Source organism: Lemur catta, chromosome 11 (genome assembly GCF_020740605.2).
Source record: "Lemur catta isolate mLemCat1 chromosome 11, mLemCat1.pri, whole genome shotgun sequence".
NCBI lineage: Eukaryota > Metazoa > Chordata > Mammalia > Primates > Lemuridae > Lemur > Lemur catta.
Genome location: NC_059138.1, coordinates 67,596,432 through 67,619,611, shown reverse-complemented (window position 1 = coordinate 67,619,611; position 23,180 = coordinate 67,596,432). Strand labels below are relative to the sequence as shown.

General features: G+C 36.9%; 1 long non-coding RNA gene across 1 annotated transcript; it reads left to right on the top strand.

Annotated features, from left to right (window-relative positions):
- Positions 1-630: 630 nt before the first annotated feature.
- LOC123647488 lies at positions 631-22,474 on the top strand. Its single transcript, XR_006738254.1, has 4 exons — positions 631-644; positions 9,667-9,772; positions 16,862-16,904; positions 22,322-22,474. It is a non-coding gene; the product is annotated as an uncharacterized LOC123647488 (long non-coding RNA).
- Positions 22,475-23,180: the final 706 nt, after the last annotated feature.

The window sequence follows — 23,180 nt, the reverse complement described above, 5'->3', positions numbered from 1 at the left end:
TGGCCACCATGGTGATGCTCCTGGAGTTCCTCTGGTATTTGGGTGAGTTAGAAGCCAATATTCTTATTGGTATCTCTCATTTTCACACTTTCTTATTATCTTTTTACTTACCTGTAAAACTGGAACCATACATTTTATATAGGATGACACTAGAGTCTGGAAAAAATGTGCTGTAAGAAAAATTGGCTGAGTTATTAAAATGACTTATGATTGCTTATGTTCTAGTCACACGAAACAGGCATGGGAAATGAAAAAATTTATGTCAAAAGAAATAACACGCCTTGAGGAGTTAGTTTCTCAGACTAAACCCATGAGTAATGCAGCAAGTCAGAGTGCAGAATCATTTGTCATTAAGGGAGAATGTTTGCAAGACAGCTCCAGTGGCAGGTGGGGCACTTGTTAAGAGGCTTTTTTGGGTGACAAGATTTCAAGGGAAAGGAAGAAGAGGAGGGTGCACTGGTTTTGCCACAGGCTAAAATTCACAGGTGGGCTGAGAGAAGATAAACAGGCTTTGTATGCACAGGAGATGAAGGCAGATGGGGACAGGAGCATTGGAAAGGCCACAGCAGTGTGAATGGGCACTAACCCTAGCAGCTGAGCAGGACTGGAGTCCAAGAACATTTGGAATTCTTTATCCTTCTCTGGTGTGCCTCCTTTATCCTAGATTCTCATGATGTTTTACAGTTTGGTTCTCTGTAATAGTTGGTTTTGTTTATATCTCTACTCCGATTTTATTATGTTGATTTTTTCATATTTATTTAAGAAGTGTACAATCTGCATTAAAGATGACCAAGTACATAATTTAAGATACACAATAGTCTTTGCCTTATGGGGATCTGTTATTTAAATATGTGCTTTTCGTTCATAGTCATAGCTTATGCTCACACTTGTCATATACCCTAACACCTAAGGATATAATTTATATACCTAAAGTTAACACTTTCTAACTAAAAACTAAAACAAAAACAAAATGCTGAGTGAAGAAATAAGGTGAAATGGATTCATATAAGAGGTAACTCTTCATATACATTTTAAGCATGTAAAATTATTGTATATTATCTTTGCATGTAAACATATATGGCAAAAGTATAAAAGACATGCATAGGCCATTTCAAAAAAGTAGTCACATTTAGAGAGGGAAAGAAACAGGTGAGTAAATAATAAAGTATTTATTATTTGCCATGAATGAAGTATTCATGGGACTGAGAAACTTTGAAAATGCTATAGTTTCCTCTAAAACATTAAAATTGCACAAAAATTGCATAAATGAGTTGCCTCCCATACAGAGAAATACATTGTAGTCAAAGAATTCTGGAACTGAATTCTGGAACTAGTATCAGAAAATTGGATTCTAGCTCAGTTCTGATGATAGTAGTTTAACCATGGGCAAACCAGTTGACCTCTCTGGGTCTTTCCCTCTTCGTTTGTAAAATGAAGATGATATTCTTTCTAGCTGAGTCCTTTCAGTGGGTGGCAAATTAGCAGTGTTAAGAAATTAGGTTCTGAAGTCAGACTAGGGCAAGTAAGAGGAGTTGCAGTCCCTATCTTACTGGGTGCTTGTGAAGGCTGAATAAAATAACACAAGCACAGCCCTTAGAACAATGCCCAGCAAATACAAAAGGGCTCAGCTCTTTGAATTGCTGTTAGGAAATGCTATGATTTCATACGCTCAGAACCATGCTAGGCTTGTGAAAGCTTATGATACCAAATACATTGTTTTGGTTTATCACTTGTAAAGTATTTTTCTAATATTTCATTATACCCCAGGATTGAAAAGACATATATGCCCTCATCCTGGGTCTTGAGCAGATAACAATGTAGTTGAGAAATAAAAAGTAAAGTACATGAGATAATTACTAACCCATATAGTCTCTAAGAAGAGCAAGGTGGTGGGGTCCACCCTCAGTCTGGAGGAGGATGTCAGGAATGAGACACACCAGTGTTGGGGCTTGAACTGAGTCAACAATGATTCAGTGATAACGTGGGAACCTGGTTAAGTCTCAGTGGCCATTGTTGTCTTAGTCTCTCCTCAGCCATTGCCAGTGCTAACTCATGGAATACATTAACAAAGCCCTGAGTGATTTCATCACTAACAAGAAAGGTTCTGGGTTATGGGAAGAATCTGACTTAATTATTTACAACTTGGGGCATGGATTAATAACTTCTTTCTTAAGCAAGAAGTTTATGTGCCAAAATTTACATCCCTCTACTTAAAAATATGAGTTCCATTTCTTTCTAAAGCTGAAATATTCTTTCCAAACAAGCTATTTACTTTTTAATCCCCTCTGCCTGGAAGCCCTCTGCATGCTCATTACTGATCTCCTGCTCAGTGAGGCAATGCACTTGATCTTGTGCTTCTTAGGTTGAACCAGGAAGACAAGCCCTCACGAAAGGAGGAAGTTAAATTTGAGCAGAGGCTTACACCACTGTCTAGAATGGTCACTGCCTTCCCCTGAGAGGGAAGGCAGCTTCCCTTCAAGAGCTAGCCATTAGGTTTTAATATAAATTCGGCTCTGGAAGAGTTTATCTGGAGTCTCTGGTTTACTGGACAGTGTGGTGAACTGCAATAACCGGAGTTTCATGGGAAGCATGTTACAATAGTGCCATTAATGTTTTACTTTTATTCTCAGAAACTATAAAGAGGAAATGCAAATCTCAAACAGTTGAAATAAATGCTCAAGACTCCAGTTGGTCAAGAGAGAGGAGATCACTCTGAGCAGAATAGAACCACACACGCTGTTCTTTTATAGTAACCAGCTGCTTAGGTGGATGCAGTGTTTGTTTCCCCAGTCCACACTCTGTTACCCACATGTATTAACACTTTGCTTCCATAGGGGTACAACATGTCTTTACTAATACCTTCAAACATGCCCGCTTAACCATTAAGCTTTTGTTTTGGTTTATTTTGGAGTTGTTCACATTTCTCATGCTATTTTATATAAAATGATTTTGAATGAAGAGGGTTTTCATTGAGCTGAATCAGGTGATCTCAGAACTCTGATTTATAATCCAAATTGAGTTAGTGTTTTCCTTTTAGGTTCCATACTAGTCATGTTTTTCACATGAGCTGTCGCTCTAATCCAAAACTAATGAAATCTTTGAAATTTTCATTTCCTCTTTTTTCGGGTCTTTCATAAGGAAACAGAAACAGAGTACTATTTTTAACTGAAAGGAAGCAACATGGAACTGATAATTGACTTTTGCTTTTCCATTATGGTCCTCTTTTTATTCTCAGGGTGACATCGCTCTCAGAAGAGATGGGTAGAAAGCAGCTCTTCCAAGAGATGCACTGAGCATCTGATAACTTCCCCCTTACTGAGGCATTTCTGCAACTCAAGTATTTCCTTCTGTTATCCTTATTTGGTCTAAAGCACCACAAAATATCCAGGCCTTTTCCTGAAATGACCCTGATGAAACCGTACATGGCTAAAGAGAATAAGGACATCATTGCATACTCTCTAACATATGGTTGTCAGCTAAGGGTAATGAGAACAGATTTCACAAGGGATTTTCAATTTTAACAATGTCATCTTCTGCATATGTAGTTACCTTAATCATAGAAATAACTAAACTCCATTATCATTAGCTGTATGTCAGGCATTTCCATAAGTGCCTTATGTTCATAGTACCTACCTATGAGCTGTAGGTTATATGTGTTTTACCAATAAGAGCACTCAAACAGAGAGAGCTATGTAAATTGTTCATGGTCACACAACTTGTAAGGTTAAGTGATAGGCCCCAGAATGAAACTTGAGTCTTTGGACTATAACTCTAATAGAATCAGATTTGGGGAGTGTGCTTAGGAAAGGCTGCAATTTGTCCAAAGCTTCTGTTGCTTCCAAATGCCATTTGGATTGTGTGAACAAGATAGTTTTGAAAAGGGGGCTCCCCACTCAGATGTGGGCTCCGTTTTGAACAGCTTTGCCTCAGCCCCAATCAGTTTTCTCCTGTGCAATGAAGACAGACTCTCTTTAAAGCTCAAATGGGTGTAGGGAATTATTAGAAAAGGCACAGATAATATGAGGCTGTTGACTGAAGGGACTACTATAAGAAGAAGGACCGACTATAAGAAGATTATTTTCTGAATTTATTATAAATTTCTCTGGCATGTACTAGATATGTTTACTATTTTAATGATCAAATACTTTTTTAATGATTCATCCTTTTAGGAAGATAAATAGCAAGTTGCTACAGAGAATATGTATTTCCACTTTTGCAGTGTGTATACTTCGTCATGTATATAAAAGGACAGATAAAAAGTTTTGATTTTGGTGCTAAGAAAGAACTACAAGAAGAACCTTAAATCACAGAAATATGTTATGTGTAAGCAAGTCACAATAGAGAAATGAAAAAGGAGAGTGTAAATCAGAAATATTGTGGGGAAACTCATTTTTCACCCTTACATGGTAATGGGCAGTAAAATGAAAGGACTTTTCTAGCTATAGCTCAGAAGAAAGTGAATAGTGATATCATTCATCCCATAAGGAAATATCTAGTTAATGGTAACAGAGAAAATGACCCTTCATCACTGAGAACATTCATTTTCTCCTTTGCTTGTGACACAATGCAAGGCACCCTGTGGATTTTTTTAAATAGAAATGTGAATTAATGAAAACAAACGTTCCTTTTTTTAAAATCTTGCTTGGGAACTGTGTTGGGGCATGAAGTGTTCTTCTGGGCTACCGTTTCCTTCAGTCCAGTTAATTATTGTCCATCCTTACAACAGCATGGACTAACAGAGCACCTAGGAAGTCCCTATTTCCTGGTTTTCCTGGCTCAATAGACTTACAGATATTTTCACATCATTAAACATCTATGCGAAGGCATAAAAGTATACCTTAAACAAACTGTAATTGCTATTATATATGGAGACCTGCACCTATCACCACCCTCTCTGATATACATATTATAAATTGGAATAGTTGAGGATAAAAAACCAAGAAGGCAGGATGTGGCATTAAGAGACAAGTAAAGGAGCAATAAACAGGGGTAAAATAATAAAGGCTGTTATATTTCATGCTAAGGATTTTTAGCTTCAACAATGAGGTGTAGGACGCCCCTGAAGTGTCTAGAGAAGGCAGCATTATGATCAGACTTGTGTTGTAGAAAGACTACTTTCATGTTACTGTGAAAATGTTGCTATATATGACCAAGGAAATTGTACTTATGTATTATTAATAAATTAACTAACATCATTTGACTCCAAGCTGGAATAGTGGAAGGGGTTGTATTTAACCCTTCTTTATAATGTGGCTTCTCATATTCATATGTAGAAGAAAAAAAACAAACAAGCTACAACTCAAATATATAATAATAGTAATAGACTACCTCCTACAAAGGACACAGAGAAAAAAACCACTAGTATTCTGTATGGCTTCCTTGGAGAGTTCCAGAGTCCTCTGGTGTTTGTATTATTGACATCTAGCATATAGCAGTGAAGCCTGGAGACATGTCCAGAGTGCCCTCTATCATGTAAAGCATACCTACGGAGACAGAATGCAAAAAATTATATACGTAGAAAGTTGTGTTGGGTGAAAAATACCAGCAATGCCAATTACCAATTTGAAACAATTTTTGCGATTATTATCATTGTTACAATGTATATGTAGTGACCATTATCTTAACTTTTAAGTGATAAAGGTGATGTCAAGAAAGACAGGCGGCTTACTTAGGAAGTATTCAGCAAAGATAAACATGCAAATAGGTTTTCACCTAAAGTTATGTAAGCATTGGGTCATAAGCATTGCATGATCACCTTAATACTGATCAGAGACCATGATCCCCAGGTATACTGAATTGCTTGCTATAAAAAATGGAGAATGGAGCTCTGAAAAATAGTCTTCGATGTTGTGATAAACTTGACAATAATAAGAATGATGATGATGATGATGATTGTGGTGGTGATATTTAGTTTCCCTCACCAGTTGTTGTGTCTTTTTTTTTTCTTGCATTGACGAATCCTAAGAAATAAAGTGTAGGTGGAACTAAATATAGGCAGTTGATACCAATATGCTAATTGTTTAAGGAACTAAGTGAAATTATTCAATTCCATCTGTAACTTTACTGATGAAGAAACTGAAGCTCAGAAAAGATAAAAAAAAAAACCCACTTATTTGGACACAGAATTTCAAAGCATCTTGCTTCATATACTTCATAATTTAGTACATGTTTCTCATGTATTTAATGTTCTTTAAAATAATTGGCACTTCGTGGCTCAGTTTCTAAATCAGTAGGACAGTAAGGGAGAATAAGGCAGAAGCACTTCAATACCACTGAAATCCATGCATAGGTTGCTTCCTTGGCCGTGTTTGGCAGCTGTGTAGTCATTATAAGGTAGGCAGACATCGCCTCTATTCAGAAGAGTAGGGGACAGATTTCTGCCAATCAACTCTGTTTCTCCTCTGCCACCAGATGGATGAAAAGGCATAGTTGAAACACTCAGAGTCTAGGTTCGTGTCATCTTCTTGCATGTATGTTTCCATAATACGCCTTCAGAATTTGGATAGTTATCATTAAATCTAGTCGAATGCCATATTAGTTTGATAACTCCATGGTACCAGTGTCCTGCAGCAATGTCCTAGGCTTAGATTTTTGAGACTGGTGTGAATAATCTGACACAGAAATGTCTTTTTTTGCCCTTTGGACATATTTTTTTATTAGTCTGCTTATTTTCAGCCCAGAATGGAGCTTTCTTTCTGGTTTATTTTTAAACTATTCTAGTACAATACAATTGTCTTGTTTTATTTTAATAAGTTTAGAGTGGTCTCTGCCTGACTAGGAAAAATCCCCCCAAAATTCCAAGGTAATTAAAAAGTATGATTTATGATCTAAAAGTTGTATAAATAGTTAGGATGTGTCTAGGATTCTGCCGAAAATGATTCAAAGCAAAAATATGTCACCATCTGTGGTATTTATCAGAAAGCATTTGCTAGAAAACATCCCCTCACTGAATACAATCAATATTTTAAGTTGTATAATACAAATATTATACATATTGGGAGTATAAAAGCTTAATAGATTTTCTTAGGGACATAATTTCATGAAATGCATGAATGGTGTGTATAGAATCAGCCTGTCTAGATGAGACCAGGAAAGCTGAATCAGCTTCATTCTAAACCATCAACATCTGTGACCTTGGGACAAATCAATAGAATCTATTCAGCTTGGCTTCGGGAAATGGAGTTAAGTCAACTTCTAATTCAAGTCAATTAATATCTATTGATCCCCCACAATGGGCCTAGGATACAACAAGTGGTTAACTTTCTTGTCCTCCAGTAGCCCACTATCTAGACGTGAGACCAATTTGTACACACTGAACTGTAATACAGAGTTGGGCTATGGCCACTACACAAACAAAGCATTGAAGGGAAATCGATGATGACTGAAGGTTGAAGGAAGCTGAAGGAGAAGAAGGCTTCACAGAGGAGGTGAAATGCAAGTTAGATAATTAAGGAAGAGTGAATAATGCCCTTTTTCTTTTTTCTTAGAAAATGCTCCAGAATCCTGTAGAATCACATGTCTTTTCTTCCTAGCTCATCAACCACTTCCACTTTTCTAATATGTGAACTTCTTCTATTGCAGAGAAATCATGAACTAAAGTGATTTTTTTAAAAATGTAACTACCCTGTCTTGTATTTGTTTGTGAAGACTAGAGTTGGACATACATGTGCTCATTTCTCAAATGAGGAATTTGAGTCAAAAAGATAATTCAGTTGGAAACCAGAAAAGGATTTGCACTTTCAGTTTCTTTCTGTCTCTACAAAGAAAACATTATTTTCCCTGGAAATTTTTGTTATCAAAAGAAAGCAACTAAGTTAAAAAAGAATCTAACATCTCATAGATTTCCTAAAGCATTATATATTTTTTATGAAAGGAGCATTCGACTGATTCTATTTGGCTTCAGATGTCAGAATAGGGCCAATGATTTGTTGTCTGGGCTTTGGCTTGATAAAGGCAAATGCTGAAAAATAAGAGTGACTCAAGATTCAAATGTACTGACTTGGGAAATAATGAGCTCTCAGTTTTCATAGAAGGAAAGGTCACCAATCTTCCAAATAAAGTTAGGCTCAGGGGTTGTTGTGGGCAAACATAAACATTTCCTCAAGAAGCAATTTTGGATTGACTCAAATAGGCAAGGCAAGAGGCAAGAGAGGCAAGAGAGTTTCCCTCTGTTGAGTAGGAGTGAAATGACTTTGGCTCAAACATTAAAAATAAAACGAGCAGCTGAGAAGGAAAAAAGAGCAAAGAATACCAATTCTTCCTCTCTGAATCATTTTGAAATGTTATATGTCCTCAAGATATATAAAAAGACAGGTTGAAAAGAAAACTGACAAATCTTTCTTTTTTCCTTTCCATTATGAATTAAGAACCATCTGTACAGCCAAAATGCTCGAACAAATGCAAAGTGTTCTATCATGCACTAGATGAAATGAGATATATAAGGAGCTAGATGTGTATGCGAATTTCTTTTTCAAATAATTATAAAATACATTTTCAATGTGAATTTGAAAACATTAAGAATAGGTGTGATTAAGTCTGTCAGTGTTTTAATTATAATTTTGCCTGAGATTACAACACTAACAGTTGCTCAACATAGAGACAAGCAGAGAAGCTGAGATTTAATTCCAACCAGATGATACTAAGCATGATTTTTCAAGCCACTGAGGAAGCAATGCTGAGTTAGATTTTTCTATTAATAGGAACTGATTTAATATTAACTGAAATCGGATGACTTCTGAGTTTCTTCCTATCAGCCAAAGAGAAGAAGAACTATAATTTCTAATATTCTTTCCCAGTCAAGGGACAAAGAGGACTTGTAACATTTGGAATATTATTTGCTGGTATGTCTGGTGTCCTTAGGGATCAGACTTCATGTATTTCAACACAGGGGTTGGCAGCATTTGTTTGGCATTACCTCTTTTTTTTATTTCTCTGAGCTGCACTAGCAATAGAAGTTGGTGGTAGAAGTAGAAGGAGTTTTATGAGTTTGGACATGTTTTAAGTTCTAAGTATTTGATTGTGAGTGATATCTGAAGGTCTGTCCATTAGTCCATTTTGCATTGCTATAAAGGAATTCTTGAAGCTGTGCAATTTATTTTAAAAGGAGGTTTATTCGGCTCATGCTTCTGCAGGGTGTACATGGAGCATGGCTCCAGCATCTGCTTCTGGTGAGGGCTTCAGGAAGCTGCCAATCAAGGCAGAAGGTGAAGGGGGCAGGCCTGTCACATGGTGAGAGAGAGAGAAAGAGGAAGGAAGAAGGTGCTAGACTCTTTTCAACAACCAGCTCTTGCATGAACTCATAGAGTAAGAACTTACTACCATGCAGAGGGCACTAAGCCACTCATGAGGGATTTACCCCATGACCCAAGCACCTACCACTAGGTCTCACCTCCAACATTGACTATCACATTCCAACATGAGCTTCGGAGGGGACAAATATACAAACTATACCAACGTACCTGGTACCTTTGCCAAAATCATGCTTTTTGACTCTCATACTCCGAACTTACAACCTTATATCAAAATTACTTGATGAAGGCCAACAGCACAATTGTCCTAACATTCCCCTCTCTCCTCTTACAGTTTTTTGTTTTGTGATAAATACATCTTTATCTTGCCATGATTCTAGGTGATAATCATTTTCATATTTTTATCTTCACTACTAAGGATCATGATTGGCTTTAGAATGGAGTTCTTCTCTATTTCTTGCTTAATATGGTGCCCTACACATGGCTGTCCCTCAATGAAGATGTTGATTGCCAGGAGGCATGAGGTAAGTGTGGTAGGAATTTAGTAAGAACATTGTTTTATCAAACTGATTTCCTTCCTTCCTTCCTTCCTTCCTTCCTGTTTCCTTCCTTCCTTCCTTCCTTCTTTCCTTTCTTTCTTTCTCTCTCTCTTCCTTCCTTCATTCATTTCTTTTCTTTCTTTCCTTCTTTCCTTCCTTCCTTCTTCTTTCTTTCTTTCTTTCTTTCTTTCTTTCTTTCTTTCTTTCTTTCTTTCTTTCTTTCTTTCTTTCTTTCTTCTCTTTCTCTCTCTTCCTTTCCTTTCCTTTCCTTTTTTCCTATCCTTTCCTTTCCTTTCCCTCTCCTTCCTTCCTTTCTTTTTGGGGATTACTACAGATGTCACTCGGAGGATGACATAGACATAATACATTTGGTTTTAGTGAACTTTCATGTGATATCTTTAAATGCAAATCAGAGAAACTTGAGTTCTGTAGTATGGTTAGGTAGATTTATATGTGGTTGAACAATTACAATCTCAGTCTCTTGATCAGTGTTACAAAGGAAGGCTACTTTATGGGAAAGCATGCTGGAATGCCATTCTGGAATTTCTCTATCAGAGTTACACAAGTCGGAATAGCATTCTAGAGGCTTGTATCATCATTAAAAAGCACACAGTAATATGCTATTAAAATATAAAATTTAAATAATATCTTTAAACAGACTTTTATATCTTCATTTCTTTATGTGAAATATAAGGAATCATTTTATAAGATACTTCTTTTTCTTTAATTCAGTATGTGACTTCTGTCTCTTGAGTCACATGTTGACCAGCCTATTTTTCAGACACTACTGGGAAAATAAGAGACTAAGATGGCAGTGAAACTTTGAATTCAGGATTTATTAATTGGGACATCACAATAGCTACATGGTAGCCCAGGCTGAATTCGTGGGTCTTGGTATATAGTGGAATGGCTAGTGAAAAAGGTGACCAGTGAGAAAGAACTATTAATAATATGTGCTTTTCTTCGCATGTGGCCCTTTCCTTTCATTGTCTCCTTCTTGTTAGAAAATTAAGCAAACCATATTATGGAAAAGCTAAGCTATGTTAACATCTACCAAAAAAGTAATTATCTCTGAAGAAGGTGATAAGTGGAAAGGCAGATGAGGTCATCTTACACAATGTGGAGAATGTCCTGTACTTTGGTTTGGGTAGTGGATACATAGGTTTATGCATATTATGTAAAAATTAATTAAGTAGTTTATTTTTGTACTTTAATGTATTTATTATTTATTTTTTAATGGAAGAATAGCATGATTAAAGGCATTAGGCAGGAATAAGCAAATAAGCAGACATTATACCAGCTTAGCTACAATGGATACAGTTATATACAAGTAAAGAGGAAAAAAGAGTTAAGAATGTTGTTTCATGCTAAGTTCTAAGTTAGGGTCTTAAATGCTAAGTTAGTGTCTTAAATGTCATTATGAAGAAAATAAACTTTATTCCTTGGATTTGAGGTAACTGTTGGGGATTCTACTCTTGAACACTTAATCTTGAACTTCACTGGAGTGAACTGATAACTACAGAAGATGTCTGGGGATCCTCCAGAAAGCACACTGTGATTCCTAGGGAAGAGCATCTTCTAACGGGTCATGATTCCTGGGTGGAGGAATCCACCCCCATCCCACCCTAGCCATGAGTGGGTCAAATAGTACTCTCGAAGAGATTCTGTGATCTTTGGTTTGAAAATGAACTATGTTTGAAGAATCAGAGTCCTGGAAGAGTAAAGGTGAAACAATGTGAAGAAGTGACTTCTGGGAAAGTTTCTTGAAATATGATGGAGGTAGTCTGGGGGTATCTGGGAGTAATGGCCTTTCTGCATAAGATGGCTTCCTTGCATCCTCCTTTAAGAGAATACGGACTTGTTTCTCTAGGAAAGACCACCATAAAGGAGGCATTTAATAAAAGTTTTCTGAGTTAGTGAAGAATGTATAATATCCTTCAAAATAATAAGAGTTTTGCTCTTTGAGGAATCTCCATACTGTTTTCTACAGAGGTTGTACTAATTGGAGTCCCACCAACAGTGTATAATCATACCTTTTTCTCTGTATCCAGGCCAGCATCTGTTGTTTTTTGACTTTTTAATAATGGCCATTATGACAGGGATAATGTGGTATTTCATTGTGGTTTTAATTTTCATTTCCCTGATAATCAGTGATACTGAACATTTTTTCTTTTTTTTTTTATTTTTTTGCCATTTGTCTGTCTTCTTTTGAAAACATTCTGTTTATGTCTTTTGCCCACTTTTTGATTGGGCTGTTTGTTTTCTTGCTGTTTTGTTTGAGTTCTTTGTAGACTCTGGAAACTGGTCCTTTGTCAGATATATAGTTTGCAAATATTTTCTCCCATTTTGTAGGTTGCCTGTTTACTCTGTTACCTATTTCCTTTGCTGTGCAGAACCTTTTGAATTTAATTAAGTCCCATTTATATATTTTTCTTGCTGCTGTATTTGCCTTTGGGGTCTTAGTAATAAATTCTTTACCTAGGCCTATGTCTGGAAGAGTTTTGTCCCACTGCTGTGTATCTACATAAAGGAAAATAAATCATTTTATAAAAAAGACACCTGTACTCAAATGTTTATCACAGCATAGTTCACAATAACAAAGATATGGAGTCAACCTAAGTGCCCATCAATACATGACTGGGTAAAGAAAATGTGATACATACATGCCATGGAATACTACTCAGCCATTAAAAGGAAGGAAATAATGACACGTGCAGCAACTTGGATGGAACTGGAGACTATTAGCCTAAGTGACATATCTCAATAATGGAAAAGCAAACATAATGTGTTCTTATTAATAAGCGTGAGCTAAATGATGGGTACACATGGGCACAAAAAGAAGTAAATGTCACTGGAAACTAAGAAGAGGATAGGGTAGCAGGAGGGCATGGGATAAAAACTTACCTATTGGGTATAAAGAACATTGTCATAGTGGTGGGCACACTGAAATCCCTTCCTTCAGCATCATAGAGTATATCCATGTAACAAAAACTTTTGTACTCCCATAATATATTTTTAAATAAATTTTATTTAAAAAATTTTTTTAATTTCAGAATATTATGGGGGTATAAATGCTTTGGTTACATATGTTGCCTTTGCACCGTCCAAGTCAGAGCTACAAGCATGCCTATCTCCCAGACATCACACACCACACGCACTAGGTGTGAATTTATCCCTCCTCTCCTCCCCCTTTGCATCTGCCCGACACACCTATGAGTGTTACTGCCATATGTGCACATAAGTGTTGATCAATTAGTACCAATTTAATGGTGAGTACATGTGGTGCTTTTTTCCCCATTCTTATGATAATTCACTTAGAGGAATGGGCTCCAGCACCATCCAGGATAGTACAAGGGATATTAGTTCATCATGTTTTATGGCTGAGTAGTACTCCATGGTATACATATACCACATTTTATTAATCCGTTCATGTATTAAGAGACACTCGGATTGTTTCCACATCTTTGCAATTATGAATTGTGTTGCTATGAACATCTGAGTGCTGATGTCTTTTTTATAGAATGACTTTTTTTTCCTCTGGGTAAATACACAGTGGTGGAATTGCTGGATCAAATGGTAGTTCTACTTGAGTTCTTTGATGTATCTCCATATTAATTTCCACAGAGGTTGTATTAGTTTGCATCCCACCAGCAGTGTATGAGTGTTCCTATCTCTCTGCATCCATGCCAACATTTGTTGTTTTGGGACTCTTTGATAAAAGCCCTTCTCACTGGAGTTAAGTGATGTCTCATTGTGGTTTTGATTTGCATTTCCCTGACGATTAGAAATGTTGAGCATTTTTTCATATGTCTGTTGGCCATTAGTTTGTATTCTTTTGAAAAGTTTCTGTTCATGCCCTTTGCCCACTTTTTAATGGGGTTCTTTGATTTTTTTCTTGTTGATTTTCCTGAGTTCTATATAGATTCTAGTTATCAGCTCTTTATTGTATGTGTAACATGGAAATATTTTCTCCCATTCTGTAGGTTGTCTATTTGCTTTGATGATAGTTTCCTTGGTTGTGCAGAAGCTTTTTAATTTGATCAGGTCCCATTTATTTATTCTTATTGCTGTGATTGTCTTTGGAGTCTTCTTCATAGCTTCTTTCCCTAGGCCAATGTCTATAAGATTTTTCCAACATTTTCTTTTAGAATTCTTATGGTTTCATGCATTAGGTTTAAGTCTGTTATCCACTGTGAGTTGATTTTTGTGAGAGGTGAGAGATGTGGATCTTGTTTTAGTGTTTTATATGTGGCTATCCAATTTTCCCAGCACCATTTATTGTAAGGATTCTTTGTCCCAGTGTAGGTTTTTGTCTGCTTTGTCAAAAATCAGATAGCAATATGAGGATGATTTTATATCTGGGTTCTCTGTTTTGATCCATTGGTCTATGTCTCTGTTCTTGTGCCAGTACCATGCTGTTTGGGTTACTATAGCCTTATAGTATAGCTTGAAATATGGTAAATTGATATCTCCCACTTTTTTTTTTTTTTTTGCTTAAACTTGCTTTTGTTATACTGGTCTTCTCTGGTTCCATATAAAGCATACAATAATTTTTTCTATTCCATTAATATCATAAATTTAAAAGAATTTTTAAATTAGAAACAATGCAATATAAATGCCATATAGCATAGGAATGAGGGTGGAAACTATGTTTCATTCATTTTACACAATAACATGCAATTAATAATAACATTTTAGAAGAATTCTTAAAAACAAAGTTTTACAAAATAATTATAACAATAATTTTGTTGTTTTGTTTGTTTTTAACCAGAAAGATTGTTTAAAAATTGTGATCACTCTAAGTTAATGTGTTATATTTCCATCCTCACTTAAAAATGTCTTCAGTGACAGATGTACCAATTTAAAACAAATAGTCTTTTTTTTTTTGGTGGGGCTGTGTGTTGGTGTGTGTGTGGGGGTAAGAAATACTACACTAAATGTAAACATTGTCATAAGTTGCAATCAATTTCATAAATGCTAAAAATTAAAAAATAATTCATCTTAAAAATGAGGGAATGGACATCCATCTTTTCTTGAAGACTTACATCACACATTCATGATACACTCACCTTTCTTTCTTTCACATCTCCAACAGCTTCTAAGATTAGCTGTGATTCCTACAGATTCCATAGGAATATCCTGGAGATTGAAATCTGAGAGAAAAAAATGGTCACCACACACTCACAGGAAATAGAATGCAGTTCCAGATCTTACACCTTTAAAAACAACAACAAAGAACTAAAGTTGGGAAAGAAAAAAAGCTTGGAAGTCCCCTCCTTTAAGAATTCGTTCTTGGCAAGATAATTTCATGATTATTGTCATTTGCTTGAATGTTGTCTTTTCCTGCACATGCACTTCCAGTAAAACCTCTCAAAATATAAACAGTGTTGATTTCACCTTTTTGTCCTCACACAGAGTCCCCACTGTGAATTTACCCTTCTCTGTTTATGCTAGAGGCTTGTCTACTGTTCATTTCCCCAGCTTCTTCAGGGCCTCAGCGGTTTATTCTACGAATTAATAATTATACTTACCATTAGGTTATTAAGTATGAAATGTCTGATTTCCTTAAGCACTAACTTTGACAGTTAATATCTCTGACATTTTACTTTGACACTTCGTGTTTTATTTTTATTGTGAAGGTACATCCTCAGTCTTTCAAATGCCCAGTTTGGCTTGTGATTATCTTTCAAACTTTTTTTAGAGCAATTTTTGTGAAACCATGGGTAAGTCAAAAATTCATGTTATTTTCAAATACAAGTTCTATCATGGAACCATTGCAGCACAGACAGCTTGAAATATCAATGAAGTGTTTGGGAAGGATGTGGCTAACGAACACACAGTATGTCGATGGTTTCAGAAGTTCCGTTCTGGTTATTTTAATCTTGAAAATGAGCCACATTGATGACCTGAGACCAAGGTGGATAATGAGGGGCTGAAAGCTATAGTAGAAGCAAATCCATCTCAACCTACACGTGAATTAGCTGCAAGGTTTGATATTACTATTCCAACAATATTGGACATTTGAAACAAATTGGAAAGGTGAAAAAGCTGGATAGAAGTCTTCCACAGGAATTAAATGAGTGTCAGAAGAGAAATGGCCTTGAAGCTTGCCTTTCTTTGCTGTCATGACATAAAGGCGAACCATTTCTATGCTGTATTGTAACATGTGATGAAAAATGGATTCTTTTTGACAATCAGAAGCATTTAGCACAATGGTTGGATAAAGGTAAAGTGCCAAAACACGGTCTAAAACTGAATATTCATCAAGAAAAACCTAATGGTATCTGTTTGGTGGTCCAGTACTATTATTATCCACTACAGCTTCATGAAACCTGGTCAATCGATTACAGCAAATGTCTACTGCAACCAGTTGGACGAAATGATGAGGATGCTCATGATTAAGCAGCTGAGATTGATTAATAGAGACAGGCCAATCCTCTTGCAAGACAACAACTGGCCATGTGTCGCATAAACAATGCTGCTAAAACTGCAGAGGCTGGACTTGGAAACTCTCTGTCATCCACGTATTCACCAGACTTTGCACCAACTATCACTTCTTCCAAGCTTTGGACAACTTCTTGCAAGGAAAAATATTCAGTTCTCATCAAGCTGTGGAAAATGCCTTTGGTAATTTCATCACTACTCTCTCTCCAGGCTTCTTTGCTTCTGGCATAAACAGCTACTGTTAAGATGACAAAACTGTGTTGATAGTTTAGGAACATACTTCAATTGTACTGCTTCTTGTTTGAGATATAATAAACTAAATTTCTGATTTGAAATTGGACATTTCTATATTTAATGACCTAATAGTAATAATATAATATAATCATCTACTTTTCTTTATGGGAGTTTTTTTTTATGGATTAAATTTCTTTACTCATTATTAATCTATTCAGGTTTTCTATTTCTTCTTGATTCAGCCTTGGCAAGTTGTATGTTTCCAGCAATTTATCCATTTCTTCTAGATTATCCAATTTGTTGGCATATGATTGTTCATAGAAGTATTTTATGACACTTTGTATTTCTGTGGTATCAGATGTAATTCTTTCCTTTTATTTCTGATTTTATTTACAGATGCTCCTTGACTTATGGTGGAGTTACATCCCAACATATCATTGTAAGTTGAAAATATAATAGGTTGCAAATTTAATGCACCTAACTTACCAAATATCATAGCTAAGCCTAGCCTATCTTAAACATGCTCAGAATTACTCACATTAGCCTAAAGTTGGGCAAAAATCATATAACATAAAGCTCATTTAATAGGAAAATATTGAATATCCCTTGTAGTTTATTAAATACTATCCTGAAGATATTAAAAAAAACCAGAATGGTTGTATGGATACTCAACATACAGTTTCTACTGAATGTATGTTGGTTTTGTACCATTATAAAGTTGAAAAATTGTAAGTTGAATTATTCTAAGTTGGGGACCATCTGTATTTGAATCTTTTCTCTCTTTTTTTTTATTCTGGATAAAAGTTTGTAGATTTTGTTTATCTTTTCAAAGAACCAACTCTTAGTTTCATTGATCTTTTCTCTTGTCTTTATATTCTCTATTTCATTTATTTCTGCTCTGATCTTCGTTATTTCCTTCCTTCTACTGATTTTGGACTTAGTTTGTTCTCTTTTTGCTAGTTCCCTGTGATGTAATGTGAAGTTGTTTTTTTCAGGTTTGTCTTCTTTTTTGATGTAGAAATTTATTGCTCTTAAGTTTTCTGTTAGAACTGTTTTTGTTGTATCTTATAAGTTTTGGTATGTTGTGTTTCCATTTTCATTTATCTCAAGATATTTTAAAATTTTCATTCTAATTTCTTCTTCGACAGCTGGTTATTTAGGAGCACATTTTTTAATTTCCATGTATTCATGAATTTTCCAAAATTCCTCCTTTTACTTATTTCTAGTTCATCCCATAATGGTTAGAAAAGATACTTGGTACAATTTCAATCTTCCTAAATTGTACACACTTATTTTGTGACTTAACATATGATCCATCCTAGATAATGTTCTATGTGTACTTGAGAAGTATGTGCATTCTGCTATTGGATGGAATATTCTATATATGTCTATTAGGTCTATTTTGCCTAAAGTGTGATTCAAGTCCACTATTTCCCTATTGATTTTCTGTCTGCATGATAAGTCCATTGTTGAAAGTGGAGTATTAAGGTCTCTTACTATTATTGTATTGCAATTCATCTCTCTATTCAGAGCTATTAATATTTTCTTTATAAATTTTGGTGCTTCAATGTTGGGTTTATGTATATTTAAAGTTATAATATTCTCTTGATAAATTGACCCCTTGATTATAATATAATGACTTTCTTTGTCTCTTTTTACAGCTCTTGACTTAAAGTCTATTTTGTCTGATATAAGTATAACTGTTCATGCTCTCTTTTGGTTAGCATTTGCCTGGAATATCTCGTTTCCATCCTTTGATCTCAGTCTACGTGTGTCCTTAAGAATAAAGTGAGTCACTTGTTGTCAGTGTATCGTTGGATCTTGTTTTTTTATTCATTCAGCCACTCTGTGTCTTTTGATTGGAGAATTTAATCCACTTACTTTTAAAGTAATTATTGATAGTTAAGAACTTGCTACTGGCATTTTGTTAATTTTTCACTGATTGTTTTGAAGTTCATTTACTCCTCCTGTTCAATCTTGCTTCTCTGTGATTTGTTGTATTTTTGTAGTGCTGTGATTTGTTTCCTTTCTCTTGGTGTATCTACTAGAGGTTTTTTCTTTGTGATTACCATGACACTTACATAAAACATGTTATAGTTATAATATCCTAATTTAACCTGACAGTACCTTGAGCTGAATCCCATGCAAAGACTCTACAATTTCACTATGTTGCTGTACATTTTATGCTATTAATGTCATACTACATCAATTTATATTATATAGCTGTTAACTAATTGGTTACAGCAATAATTTTTAATACATGTGTCTTTTAACGTTTATACTACAGTTATGAGTGATTTACACATTGCCTTTAAATTATTAGAGTCTTCTGAGTTTGACTATTTGTTTTTCACCAGTAAGATTTATACTTTTATATAGTCTCATATTGTTATTTATTATCCTTTTGTTTCAATTCAAAGAACTTCCTTTAGCACTACTAGTAAGGCCAGTCTCATGGTTATAAGCTTCCACATTTTTTGTTTGCCTTGGAATGTCTTTATCTCTGCTTCATTTCTGAAGGAGAGATTTGCGGGATATGATATTCCTGGTTGGTATTTTTTCTTTTTCTTTTAGCACTTTGAATATGTCATCCCACTCCCTCCTGGCTTGCAAGGTTTTTGTTGAGAAGTCCACTGATAGCATTATGAAAGATCCTTTGTATGTGGCATGTTTCTTCTCTCTTGCTGCTTTAATGATTCTCTTTGTCTTTGAATTTTGATAATTTGATTAGAATATATCTTAGAGTAGTATTTTTGAATTGATCTTGCTTGAGATCCCTTGAGCTTCCTTAATTTGTATATCCATATCCTTCCCAAGATTTGAGAAGTTTTTGGATAGTATTTCTTTAAATAAATTTTCCTCTCCTTTGTCTCTTTCTTCTCTGGGTAGCTCCATTATTTGTATATTTGTACGTCTGATGGTGTCCCATAGATTGCTTATGCTTTCTTAGCTCTTTTTTAACCTTTGTTGTTGTTGTTGTTGTTGTTGTTGTTGTTACTCTAATTAGTTAATTTCAAATACTTGTCTTTGAGTTCACTAATCCTCTCTTCTGCATGACCAAGTCTGCTATTGAAACTCTCTATTGAAATTTTCAATTCTATCATTGTATTCTTCAGGAGGAGGATTTCTGTTCTGTTCTTTCTTAAGGTTTCTATTTCGTTATGAAACTTCTCATTTTGTTTATGCATTGTTTTTCAAATTTTATTTAGTTGTCTATCTGTATTTTCTTGCATCTCATTGAGCTTCTTTAAGGTAATTATTTTGAATTCTCTTTTAGGAAATTTTTATGTCTCCATTTATTTGGGGTTAGTTATTGAAGCTTTAAGAGGTTCCTTTGGGCCAGGTGCGGTGGCTCATGGCTGTAATCCTAGCACTCTGGGAGGCCGAGGCGGGAGGATCATTTGAGCTCAGGAATTCGAGACCAGCCTGAGTAAGAGTGAGACCCCATCTCTACTAAAAAAAATAGAAATAAATAAATTAGCTGGACAACTAAAAAGAAAAAGAAAAGTAGTTAGCCAGGCATAGTGGCACATGCCGTAGTCCCAGCTTCTTGGGAGGCTGAGGCAGGAGAATTGACTGAGCCCAGGCATTTGAGGTTGCTGTGAGCTAGGCTGACGCCACAGCACTCTAGCCCAGACAACAGAGTGAAACTCTGTCTCAAAAAAAAAGGAAAAAAAGAGGTTCCTTTGGTGGTGTCATGTTTGCCTGATTCTTTGTTATCTATGTAGCCTTACACTAGTGGCTATACATTTGAAGGAACAAACCCCTCTTTCAGTCTTACAGACTGGTTTTGACAACTTAAAGCCTTTTCATGTTAAGTCTCTGATGGGATTGCTTTTGGGATTGGAGTTGAATGGAGTTGGATTCAGGTCACATAAATGAAACTAGGTCCAGAGTGAAGACCAGAGTTGGCAGGCCTGTTTCCAGGGGCTATATTTGGTATAGGTCCTATCTGGTTCCTGGGTCCTGGACTGTGCCCAGGACCTTGGTCTGCTGGGCTAGTACTGAGATAAATGTTCACATCAGTGTTTGCAGTCAGCAGGCCTCTTACTAGGTGTGCTGATGTGTTATGTACTGATGGCTGTGGCTTCTTCCTGGTCTCTGGGAGGATTTCTACTGAAATACTGTATGGGTCTCTGGGCTAGTTGTAGTGCTCAAGTCTGTGACTGAGATGGGCTAGAACTGAAGCACAGGGTTGTTTCAGGTCCACAGCCAGGACCGAGATCTTCAGGCTTGTCTCCATGGACATGGATAGGCATATCCCCAGTGAATTCCTGGGTGAGCAGGTCTGTTGTCAGACTGTGGGTAAAAAGGGTTGGAGACAATTTATGAGGCTGTTTCAAGATCCGCAATGTGACTGAGGTCGAGGTGTCAGTCTGCAGAGGCACTACTGGACATGCCTCCCTCTGGGTCCCCAGTTGGGCAGAACTGCTCTCTGTCCATAACAGGAGGGGCAAGGACCAACATCCAGGACCACTGAAGATCCATGAAGGCCAGAGGTTGGCAGTCTTATCACAGGGACTCAGATGGGCATGACTCCCAACAAGATGCTGGCTGGGTAGAACTTCTCCCATAGCTGGGAGGGGCTAAAACTGAGCTTCAGGAATAGTTCAGCATCTACTATGGGACTGATGTTGGCAAACCTAACCCAATGGCATTAGCATGCAAGATTCTCAGTGGTTTCCTATGTGGGCAAGACTCCCAGCACTTCCCTGCACATGTTGGGTAACTCCAGGGCTGCAGCAAGAGTGGCTGGAGCTGAGACTGGGCCCTTTCAGGGTCTGCTGTGGGGTGAAGGCTGGCACGCCTGTCCCAGTGGCTCAGATGGGAAAGTCTCTCTATAAGTCCTTGTGTGAGCAATACTAAGATGGAACCATAGCTGAGGTGGTCCAGAGCCAAGTTACAGAGTAACTTTTGGGTCAACTGCTGAGACCAATGTCAGTGGGCAGATAAGCCTGCCTCCCAATGCACCATTGTGTGTGATTGTGTGATTCCTCCTGGACCCCTTGGAAGATGGTTTTGGTTGCAGGCTCAAGGCCAAACAGGGCTGTAGCCAAGCCATGCAGGGACTGTGGCCCTTTCCAGGTTTGAACCTGGGAGCACAACTGGCAGATCAGCCACCTGGGTGCAGGTCTATACCCTCAAAAAAACTCTCATAGGTCTTGGGCTCCAATGTGGTTTCACAACCTCTTACCGAAGTACCAAAGCTCCCACAAAGAGACTTTTGTTTGTGCATGAGTGTAGAATTCCTGTTGTCGTGGGAGGATACTAGCAGGCGACCTTGTATTCCTCCGTCTTGCTGATATCATCTTAGGATTTGCATTTTAAGTAGCACTCTGAGTGTTCTGATTTACATAGTTCTCAAACCACACTTTGGTAAACACTGTTTTATATAGTAGTTGTAAACAATCTAATGATGTGGGCCTTTTTTCATTTATACCAGGGTTTCTCAACCCTGGCTGTATATTAGAACCACATGGAGATCTTTTAAAACTGTCAATGCACAGTCCATACCACAGACCAATTGTATCTGATTATGTGGGTATCTGATTATGTGGAAGGAGATGAATACACATAAATTTGTATTTTGCAAGCTTTGGCACAGTTCTTAACATTGATGCTTAGAAGGTCTCCTGCTTATTGTGGCTATTACAAGAAACTGGTAAACAGGCCTAGTGCCAGCCACAAGTCCCTCAACTGAGAAACGTGGGGCAGAGCATTATAGAATAAGGCCAAACAAGTACCAATTTCTTAAAATTTTAGAACATGAAGGTCAGAGCTTCTTGGTTAGATATTGACTTAATGGATCTTGCTTTTTCTATTTTTGATTCCAACCCATCTATTCCTCTTATGCAGAGCTGCTGTTGCAACAAGCAGGCAGGTAAAGACTGAAGAACATGGACCTCAGACTCTCAGAGACCTGACAGATGGAACTGATACAAGACTATCTCCACTCACAAGTTGGGGTGGGGAAAGGCAGTAACCAGAGTTAGAAAACTCTGATGAATATCCAAAGGCTGTGAATCCACTACTTATGTCATAGTAATCCTGCTTTGGGGTGCAGGGGAGGCAGTGAGAGTGAAAATAAAGAGGTCAGGAAGCGCACCTGATTGTACTTGGTCTTTTTTTTTTTTAGACACAAGGTCTTTCTTTGTTTCACAATCTGGAGGATCATGACTCACTATAGCCTCAAACTCCTGGGCTCAAGTGATCCTGCCAACTTAGTCTTCTGAGTAGCTAGGGCTACAGGGATTCACCACAATGCCCCGCTAATTTTTTATTTTGTTGTAGAGATAAGGTCTTGCTATGTTGCCTGGGCTGGTCTCAAATTCCTGGCCTCAAGTGATCTTTCCATCTTGGCTTCCCAAAGTACACAAAGTGCACCATGCTTGGCTGCAGTTCGGGTTTTTTTGTTTGTTTGTTTGTTTGTTTTGTTTGACTTTTCATGAGTTGAGGCACAGCTTGAAAGGTATGCTGAGTCTCCTACCTCTGAGGACTGGAGGCTCATGGACACTCAGGAGAAGAAAGACTTTCTGCCACAGAGCAGGACAGCCTGGCAGGTGCTACACTGCCAGCCCACATGGACAAAGGCCATTGGCCTTGGGACTGCTGCCATTAAGTGTTCCCTAGTGGCTAGACTTCAGGTGCAGTGAGAAGAACCCAGAAAATTCTAACTCTCCTAATGGGTAACAGCAAAAAGAGAGCGAAATAACTG